Source organism: Tupaia chinensis, unplaced genomic scaffold (assembly GCF_000334495.1).
Source record: "Tupaia chinensis unplaced genomic scaffold, TupChi_1.0 Scaffold000420_1, whole genome shotgun sequence".
Lineage (NCBI taxonomy): Eukaryota > Metazoa > Chordata > Mammalia > Scandentia > Tupaiidae > Tupaia > Tupaia belangeri.
In genome coordinates this window covers 1,589,860-1,599,392 of record NW_006159925.1, presented here as the reverse complement: position 1 = coordinate 1,599,392, position 9,533 = coordinate 1,589,860, and the positions used below count along the sequence as shown (strand labels likewise).

General features: G+C 43.1%; 1 long non-coding RNA gene across 4 annotated transcripts in view; it reads left to right on the top strand.

Moving 5' to 3' along the window:
* The first annotated feature begins 5,908 nt into the window (after window positions 1-5,908).
* Window positions 5,909-9,533, top strand: part of LOC114008953 (uncharacterized) — a 70,923-nt gene continuing 67,298 nt past the window's right edge. For all 4 annotated transcript variants that reach the window (XR_003550435.1, XR_003550434.1, XR_003550437.1 and 1 more), the window contains exon 1: window positions 5,909-5,954. This is a non-coding gene — a long non-coding RNA (uncharacterized LOC114008953). The remainder of the gene's footprint in view (window positions 5,955-9,533) is intronic.

Genomic DNA, 9,533 nt, shown 5'->3' with positions numbered 1-9,533 from the left:
TTTTAGATTGAACTTTTAGCTCAATTCTTTGATATAAAAATAAAATAAATATCATATTTATATAAAGCTCAGCCTCAGTGGTGCAGATGAAAACATGCTAAGCTACAGGCAGAAGCACATGACCACCCGAATTTGGACCTGAGTTGACTCAGAAACATCTGGGCACCTGAGTGCCCACAATACTGAGGAGCAGGGGCTGGGGAAAGGGAGTCATGGTGTGACTAGGCCCTACTGAGGGCCCCTTGTCGCTCTCTCTCAGCTTCTCGTGTGAATAGTATGTGCTTTCTCTCATGAATACAATACATGTGAGCATATTTCTGAAGGCAATATAAATAGTAATATGTAAGATTTATACTCAATGGAATGCTTTATAAAATTGTAATAAGAATGATACTTTTCCATCATCGGTAAGGCCGTGTATATGTGTGTGTTTAAATAACATGTTCAGTACCTTTCTTTTTTTTTTTTCCTTTTATTTATTTTATTTTTTCCATGAGAGAGAGAAAGAGAGACAGGAACACCCCAATAGGGCATCCACTCTGCCATGCACCTGCAGCCTCAGCCAGTGTCACAGACACGTGGACACATACCCAGTATTGATGGCATGGTCTTGGGAGGCCTACTGTATAATGGCTTCGACAGAATAGAAATTAATTTTGATTTACATTAAGCAAAAATGCAGGTATTTCTAATTGGCAGTCAAAGTACTAAAACTAATTCACAGACACTGGGTCTTTTCATCTTGCAGCTATGTTATCTGGTTTCAGCGATTGTTCTCAGAGAGAGCAAGTTCTCCTCAGAATTACTAGCAAATGGGAGGGGGGAGGCACGAGAGTGTGTGCTGGGTGCCGTGATATTTCTCACACAGGAACTGGTGTCAGTGCGCATTTCTTCTGCCCACTTCCCTTTGGCAAAGATTTAGTCTTTTGGTGACATCTGGTTTCAACGGAGGCTGAAAATGAGGGACGGCTGTCCACGCAGAAAAGAGACTAGGCTTTGTGAATAGCTGGCCATCTTTGCCATGTGGAACTTAGCACTAAATAGTGACTATAATATGAGCGTTTTTAAGGTAAAGTCTTTCTACAATTAACAATATCAGAATAACAACTTTATAATCCATAATATTATATATTCAACTCACAAAATAGTACGAGTTACTGTAAGTGAGAACATAGACCTAGATATCGTACTGCTTTTTGTTGGCGTGAGAAATGGGATGGTAAACACAGTGTCAGGGCAATCTGAACGGAGTGAGCACTGTTACCAAAAATAACGCTTTTGGTTGCCTCTTTTCTTAATCTAGTTTTCTCATATTCTGACTTAGTTTCATCAATGTTGCTATAATGGCCTGAGTTAGAACAACATCATTTCAGTTTTGTTAGATAAAAGTGAACATTTATGTAATGACACCAATCCACGAACATATTTCTATTTTTTAATTAACCGCTATTGCTGCTTTTGTTCAAAGGACTGTGACCAATTAAGTTGATTATGGAGAAGTGTCACGGGTCTTCAGTCAGAAGGCAGCTGAAATCTGGAGTGTTTATCATAATGTGCTGTTTCAACCTCAGGCTATTCAAGCCAACATGAAAAAAAAAATCAAGTAACAGAGAGGGGACTGATTGTATGCACTAGGCAATATTAGCTTCAATATTGACGAGGTGTCGGGGAGGATGGACACAGTCCCAGAGACTCGGATAATACTGCTTTATTGTTTGATTCTATATTGAAGGTGTTCTGAGACACACAGAGGGATTGTTCTGTCAATCTTCTGGCAATTTCCACTATTGTGATGATTAAAGGGTCTCACTCTAGCAGTAAAGGAGATACAACAGTGATCTAGTGTGTATCCGTGCAATCGAATAATCGTATAAAATACTGTCTACATCTTACTCAACATGAGTAACAAGATCTGCTGACCCTACCCCCACATGCACTGGACAGAATTTTACTCACTTTGAAGGTAAAGTGAGTTTTTATCCAATTGTAGCTCATGTTCTTTTCGAATATTATATATGGATAAATTGAAAGAACAGGGGCCCTATCCCTTAGTGCAGTGGCCAAGGGAAGCAGATCCCACACAGCCAACTCTGGTCTGAGTCCTGATTTTGACAGCTCGGCAAATACACAGGGCACATTTCTGTGTGCGTCAAATCCTGATGGGATGGAGAAATGGAGGAGAGATTGCAGCATGGCCATATCCCAACAAAAGGGGTGTTTCCTCCTCCTACCCCCCACCCAGTGAGTGCACATGTCCTCTAGCAGTTTAAAAAACGTAAATGGGGACCAGCAGTTGACGTAACGGCTATATTGCTGGACTCCCATGTAGGTGACTGCGGTTCAAGTCCTGGACTCAGTGGCTTAAACTCACACTGGGTGCATGTGTGTGTGTGCCCAAGATCCCGAGAGGAGAATGGAGGAGGAGGGACTGTGGTGTGGCCATCCCACTCTGGGGCATTGGGGGGTGATTTCTCACTTTGTTTCTCTGTCTCTCTCTGTCTTTCTGGTGAACGCATGCCCCTTAGAGCAAAAAATCTCTTCAAAAAAATTTTAAAAAGTAAATGGAAGGAAGAGGGGAAAAGCAGAGGAACGAATTCTGAATCTAAATTCTGTGAAGAAAAATCTTATGCTTTCTTTACATCCTTGAAATGTCATCTTTGAGTCAAACTGGACTACTTTAAAATCTAGCTTTGTCAGTAATGTGCTATTTCTTTTCTCATTTGTCAGTCAGTTAAATAGTAAATATTTAATAGTAAATATTTTCTCTGAACCAGAAAACATTAACCCAGCCAAAGCCCATGGTTCCAAGAAGTTTACATTCTATTGAAGAAAATGGTCAATAAATACACAAAGTCCTGACAGCACTAAGTGTCTTAAAGAAACTAAGATAGCACATAGTAGGACTTCATGAGGAGGTTGGGTCTAAGTGGATACCCACAATTTAAGGCTCTGTCTCTGACACAACACACTACCCAACCCACAAGAAGCTGATTTTTACATTAGGCTTTTCTGCTGGAAAAGAAAGACTGATTTCAAACTTAACACAGTTAAATACAGTAACTAACCATCTCAGGAACCTGTAGAAAATAAGACTGTGCATACATAATCACCTAAATAGTTAGGATATGATAATTCAAGGTATTCAAAGTAGTCAGGAGGATCCCTTTTGGGTCTTAGAAACGGACTTTGGTGTAACCCCTCCCTGCCCTCTCAGCTGTGCTGCAAGCTCACTCTGGGCTTCCTACCCCGGTTTCTCTCTGCATCTTCCACCTGCTGGCCCCTCCATTGCTTCTATGTCGCATTCTTTATTACTCTCTGGGGTGTCCTTGTTCTCTCTGCATACATTTCCATCCTTGGCCTCTTCCCTCTCCTCTACCTAATGCTAACTTTCATGGAAAGTTCAGCTCTCAGAGAAGATCCACAGGGGGCAACATTAGCTTTTTTTTTTTTTTCCCCCTTTTCTTTCACAAAACATGAAAACCTACCTCTGCTCACCTTTGACTCTCATCTTCCTGGCCCTCAAGTAGGGTTGCATTTAAAAATAAAATACAAAAAAATGGCGCTGGTGGTGGTGGTGGGGTGAGTAAAGGGATACAGAGGAAGATTTGAGAGCTCTTTGATCCCACTGGTCTGATCACAGGGCTCAAAGATGAAGTCTACACAACCTGCCAGGTGCAAGACTGATGAGATTCCACTTGGTGTATCAGGGATAGATATTCTAAGTGAGGGTGATAATGAACATATTTTACCTTTCCCACTTCGACAAATCTTGAAATCCACCCAGAAATCATAAATCATGCTGCTAATTAGAACATCGTAACACACTGCCTCCCAGGGCAGGATGCCTTGGGCAGCCTCAAGGATGCAATTTGTAAGGCAAATTTTGCAAAGCCAAATACACTGACTTAAGTAGTAGTTACTATAACACCCTTGTTACAAAGAAAATGAAGATCTGTGGAGAAAAATATGTTTTTCACCTACCGAAGCTCAGTATCTAGAATTCTGAATTAAAATTGTGTGAAGAGAAATCTTACGCTTTCTTTATATCCTTGAAATGTCATCTTTGAGTCAAACTGGACTACTTTTAAATCAGGATTTGTCAGTAATTTGTTATTAAGTTTGGGCAGAAAAATTAATCCTTCCACATATTAGTTTCCTTGTTCTTGTACACTGGAGATATAAAACTTATCTTCCATCTTAAAACTTTGTTGTGGGGGTTATGAAGGCAGACAGTGGAAAACACATGTAAAATGCTTGCCCCAATAAGTGGTAAAAATACTTATTCTCACCATTCTCTGTTAGATAACATTTTAATAAATTAAAAATATGGGCCAGCCGATGGCATAGTAATTAAGGTGACGTGATCCCATATGGGCAACCAAGTGGTTCAAGTCCCAGACCTGGCAGCTTAAAAACATGCCAGGTACCTGTACAGGGTGCCCAAAATTCTGAAAGGAGGGAGAAATGGATAAGAAGCAACCGTGGTTACCATCTCCCATGGGGAGGGGTTCTCTTTTTCTCTCTAATGAGTGCATAGCAACCGTGGTTACCATCTCCCATGGGGAGGAGGTCTTTTTTTCTCTCTAATGAGTGCATGTGCCTTTTGACACACACACACACACACAAAATGTTGCTAATAGCTTTCTGTCAAAATTTAAGTAAACACACAACTATGACTCTTGAGGGGTCCTCAAATTTCATGGAGACTGTGTTTGCTGGAAAAACTATGCATGGATTTCAAAGTAATTGCACCAAAATAAATTCATACTTTAATTCAATGATTCCATCATTTTTGGGGGCATCCCCTTGTGTTCTAAGTACAGGGAATGGCATTTACCAAGCTCATCAGCTCTCTTTCAATGTGTGACTGAATAGATTGAATAAATATTCTTAACAGTTCGGGAATCTGTATTAGTGGAGGAGCTGAGCGGCTTTCATTGATGAGTCCCGGCTCTTTTCCTAAGCAGAGTGAGTTTTTAGCACAGCTGCCTAGCTGATTCTGCAGAAAGCAAATCCCACCCAACAACCTAAGGCTGTTTTACAGCTAGCTTGACCGCAGTCAGGAGCCTCTACCAGCCCGATCTGGCTGAAACCGGGAGAGATGGACGTGTGGCAACAAACCCCATACTCTCATGAATTCTTGCTTGTTCCACCTCAGGAGGAGCTTCGACCCCATTACCTAACATGGACTGTAAGGTGAAGGTGGAGAAGTGTGACCAGTTACCACGCAGCCCAGCTTCACAGGCTTGGCCCAGCTATATCCACTTTTCCTAAACATATAAAAACCTTCCAGTCTCCGGACACACTGCTCTGTGGGCTAACCCTGCTTTTCCTACCTGCTGCCTTTGAATTTAAGGCTTTCTGCAAATCTTGACTTATGGGCCGGACTCCATGGCTGGGATTGGCCTTGGGCGGGGAGCGTGGCCCACCAGCCATCTGAGAAGCTCCGGTCAGGCCTCCATGGCTCCACCTCCGTACAGCTTCTCACCTGCCAGCCATATGACCTCTCACCATGCCCGAGGGCTCCGTCCTCCCTGTGTAACAAGCCGGTTCCCCACCTGGCTCATGGGGCTGAGAGAGCTTGATTCTGGGTGTAGACAATGGAGAGGGGATTAGCGGGTAGCCATCCCCTGGGGGTGATTTCTCACTTGCTCTCTCAGTGTCTCTGTCTCTCTCCCTCTCTCTTTGGATAGCACACGCCCTAAGGCATAAAAACTATTAAAAAAACCAAAAAACAAAAAAAGGCTGATCCTAGGAGCTCCATGCAAACACAACCTCAATTGGCTGTAGCAGGTTGAGTTCTTTCGGAGCGCCCTGGCGTAGGGCAGCTTCCGGTGGGAGCCGAAGCAGAAGCGGAAGGGGCGGAGCCTGGGTGTGCCGCGCCCGCGTGGGGAGAAGCCGCGGGCTTCTGGGAGCTGCGAGGGCTGGACTCACAGTCCTCCACCGCCCGGCCTGTGAGTGAACCGAGAGCAAGGCCTGTGCAGGGTGTTTCCCAATTGTCTTCCCCAGCCCCAACACCTCCCGCGGGGCTTGGGCTCCCGGGGCTCGGCGGGAAGCGCCTGGGGGTTGAGAAACAAACAGTCCGCTAGCTCGTGTGTCGCAGAGGCCGGCCGAGCGGAGGGTCACGGGGAAGGGACAGACGCCGCAGGCGGGACAGCAGGGCCACGGGAGGCCAGTGGCCGACTTTTTCCCAGCGCCGCTTTGATCCTGTTTTTGTAAAATAGTTATTTAATTAAATTTTTTAGAGGTTTGTGCCTTAGGTACGTGTGCTTGCTGGAGTGTGAGGGAAAGTGAGAAATTGCCCCCTCACGGAGGATGGCCACCTGCCATCTCTTCTCCAGTCTCCCGTTGGGATTTGGGCACACAGTGCGATTTCCAAGCCATTGCTGGGACTCGAACTCCCGGGCCCTTTGGGAGTCCAGTGACGTAATTGCTACGCCATCTGCTGGCCCCAGCCCGGTTTTATTTAGTTTTAGATCCTTTGTTTAGTCACATTTCGTTCCTCAAGGTCTCTTACCTCTTACTACTTTTTATCTTTGTGTTTTCTATTGTATTTCTAGTTTGGTAAATGCTACCAAGTGTGCAGTTCTGTGGGCCTCCTGAACCCTTGTGTTCTGGTGTGCTTGTGAACACCGCACGCCTGCCGCCCGCGCTTCTCCCAGCTCGCCAGCTCCAACCTGTCCTTTTTCGGGCAGTGGTAGGAGTACCTAAGGGCTCTCAAAAGGTGCAGGGGCTTCCCCTCACCCTCTCAGGGAGCGTGCTCAAGGGGGGAAGACAGACAGACAGAGACAGAAATAAATTGAGAACCCCCCCCGCCCCCGTGTGCACACACACGCACACATACATACCCACCCCCAACCCCTAAACTGCCTGGTGGGACTGGAACTGCAGTGGCCCACGTGGGACTTGAGAGCCTTAACCACTGCCACTTGCTGGCACTGCACAAGGGTAGTTTCAAATCTCTGCTTGCAGTGCTCTGATTCTATCTTACTGGTCAGAACATGGCACACAAGCAACAGATGTGAGGTCTGGTGGAGATAGTCTCTGTCTCTTGGGAAGAGGGGCCTTAAGAAGAAAAAAAAAATAGTGTAAAATGTTAGAACACAGAGAAGGTGAATAATCTACCACAACAAGGAAACACTCTCTTGCCAGAAAAGGTTCAGGTAGTCTCATTTTTGTGCCTCAAGAATGAATCTCCTTGGGGCCAGCAGCTGGTGTGGTGGTTAAGGGCCAATGTGGTTCAAGTACTGGACCTGGTGGCTTGCTTTCTCACTTTCCCTTCTCTCTCTTGCTCTTGTTCTCATTCTGTCACTCTCTGGTCAAATAAAAATAAATAAAGTTAAAAAAAATAATTCTTTAAGAAAAAAAAAACAAAAAAAAATACTCCTTCCCCTTGGTGTAAGCGTTTAATGCTAATGCCAGGGGTAGCTCCAGAAGCAGTGTCTCCGGGACATGGGATGGAAAGTCTATTGACCATGTGCTTTGAGATCTTGGGTACATATATTCTTGTGCTTCAGTGTAGTGGAGTGACAATAAGACCAATGGCATAGTTTCTTTCAAGATAAGAACATTTTTAAAACAAAGTCAGCTATATAATAAATAATCAACAAGTAATTGTTTGTTTTAGACTGGGTCAGTGAAAATAATTTTACATACATATTTGGTAGTCAAGGAAACAAGGGAAGTCCAAGGGTTCAGCATTTCAAATTTTGGGTTCCAACTTATTAAAACTTCTAATTTGTTAAGATGTTTCCTACAAGAGGTACGAGTTCATTAGTTCATAGATACAGCAATGTTTTGAGAAAAATGTTATGGTAAATAAAGGCAAGTACAGTAATTTGGAACTCTAAATGCAGAACATGCATGTCCTAGAATGGTAAAGATTGGGTAAATCTTCCTTGAAGACCTCTGGTCTACGTAGAGTTGATCATTTATTTATTTCAAATAATTTTTCATTTAATTTTATTATAATTATTATTTTTAATTTGCTTTAGGGCATGTGCACTCACCAGAGAGAAACAGAGATAATGAGAAAGCAAACCACCAGGTCCAGGACTCATACTATAGTAGGCCATGTGGGAGTACATTACTTTAACCACCATGCCTGGCCCAGGTAGAGTTATTTATTAATGCTTGTGATTAAAAATTTTCAATAAAGCCTAGGTCTGATTTTAAATGACCCCAGCTGAGAGTTATATTGTGCCCAAGTCTTATTTCCTTTCTGTGTAGATTAAAAGACCGCGACTCGGGTCACTACAGTAGTAGACAGTATCAGAGTTGATGTCATCAGGTGTGTGGGAGCCTAACACTCCAGCTCTCACTTCCAGGACCATTTAGAAGTAAGACTGGCCTTTCTTACCTAAGTAAGCCCCCAGATATTTGGAACAGTTAATGAGAGGGGTAACTCAAATAGAGATCCTAAAATTAAATTTAGGAACATGGGAGATTCATGCGATTGATTTATTAGAGCTTAGTTCTTTGGTTTTTAATACTTTAAGATACTAGTAAAATTTCTCCTAGAATTCTGACAACACTCCAGTACTCTTAAATTTATTTTGCCTTATGAACAAAAACTTGGAAAATATTATTAATGGAATTTAGGGTTATTGGCAGAAAACAAAATGTATGTTTATGATAGAAAACAACTTGATAAGCTCCATTTAGCTCATTGTGGGTAATTCAGTAAGCAACGTCTGTGCCCCACTTCATTCAGTCTTCTCCCCATCCCTGGTGCCAGGCAGTTTACTCCCTTTTTTTTTCTTTTTGTTTTTATTAGTTTGCTTGTTCTAAAACTTAATGTAATCCTAAAACATAAAATCTATTTTGCTTGACTTCTTTCACTCCACAGAATAGCACAATATTTGAGATTCAATCATATTGTTTAGTGGTACTTTTTTTTTAGTTTATGCTATGGTGCGTGTGCACTTGCCACTGACAGGCAGATAGAGGGAAGGTGAGAAATCACACCCAAGGTGGATGGCCACACTGCAGTCCCTTCTCCAGCCTCCTCTCAGGATTTTTTGGGCATGCACACACACATGCCCTTCCTGGACTGGGACTCAAACCTCGGAGTCAGCCATGTGGAATCCAATGCCTTAACCTCCACCTTCTGGTCCCAAAGTTAGATTTTTTTTTTTAAATGGTTAACTAGTATAATACTTCATGTGTAAATTATACTTTATACATTCTTTAACAAGTTTTTGGACATATGGGTTATTTCCATTTTTGATCTATTATAAATAAAATTTCAGTGAACAATTACACATAAGCCTTTGGGTGGACATATGCTTTTTATTCTCTCGACTAATGCTCAGTAAAGAAATTGGTCTGTCATCGGGAACCAGCAGTTAGCGTAATGGCTATGTCGCTGGACTCTCACGTAGTTGACCGTGGTTCGCATCCTGGACCTGGTGGCTTAAAACTCATGCTGGGCGCGTGTGCGTGTGTGCCCAAGATCCTGAGAGGAGAATGGAGGAGAAGGGATTGCGGCGTGACCATCCCCCCTGGGGGTGATTTCTCGCTTTCTGTCTCTA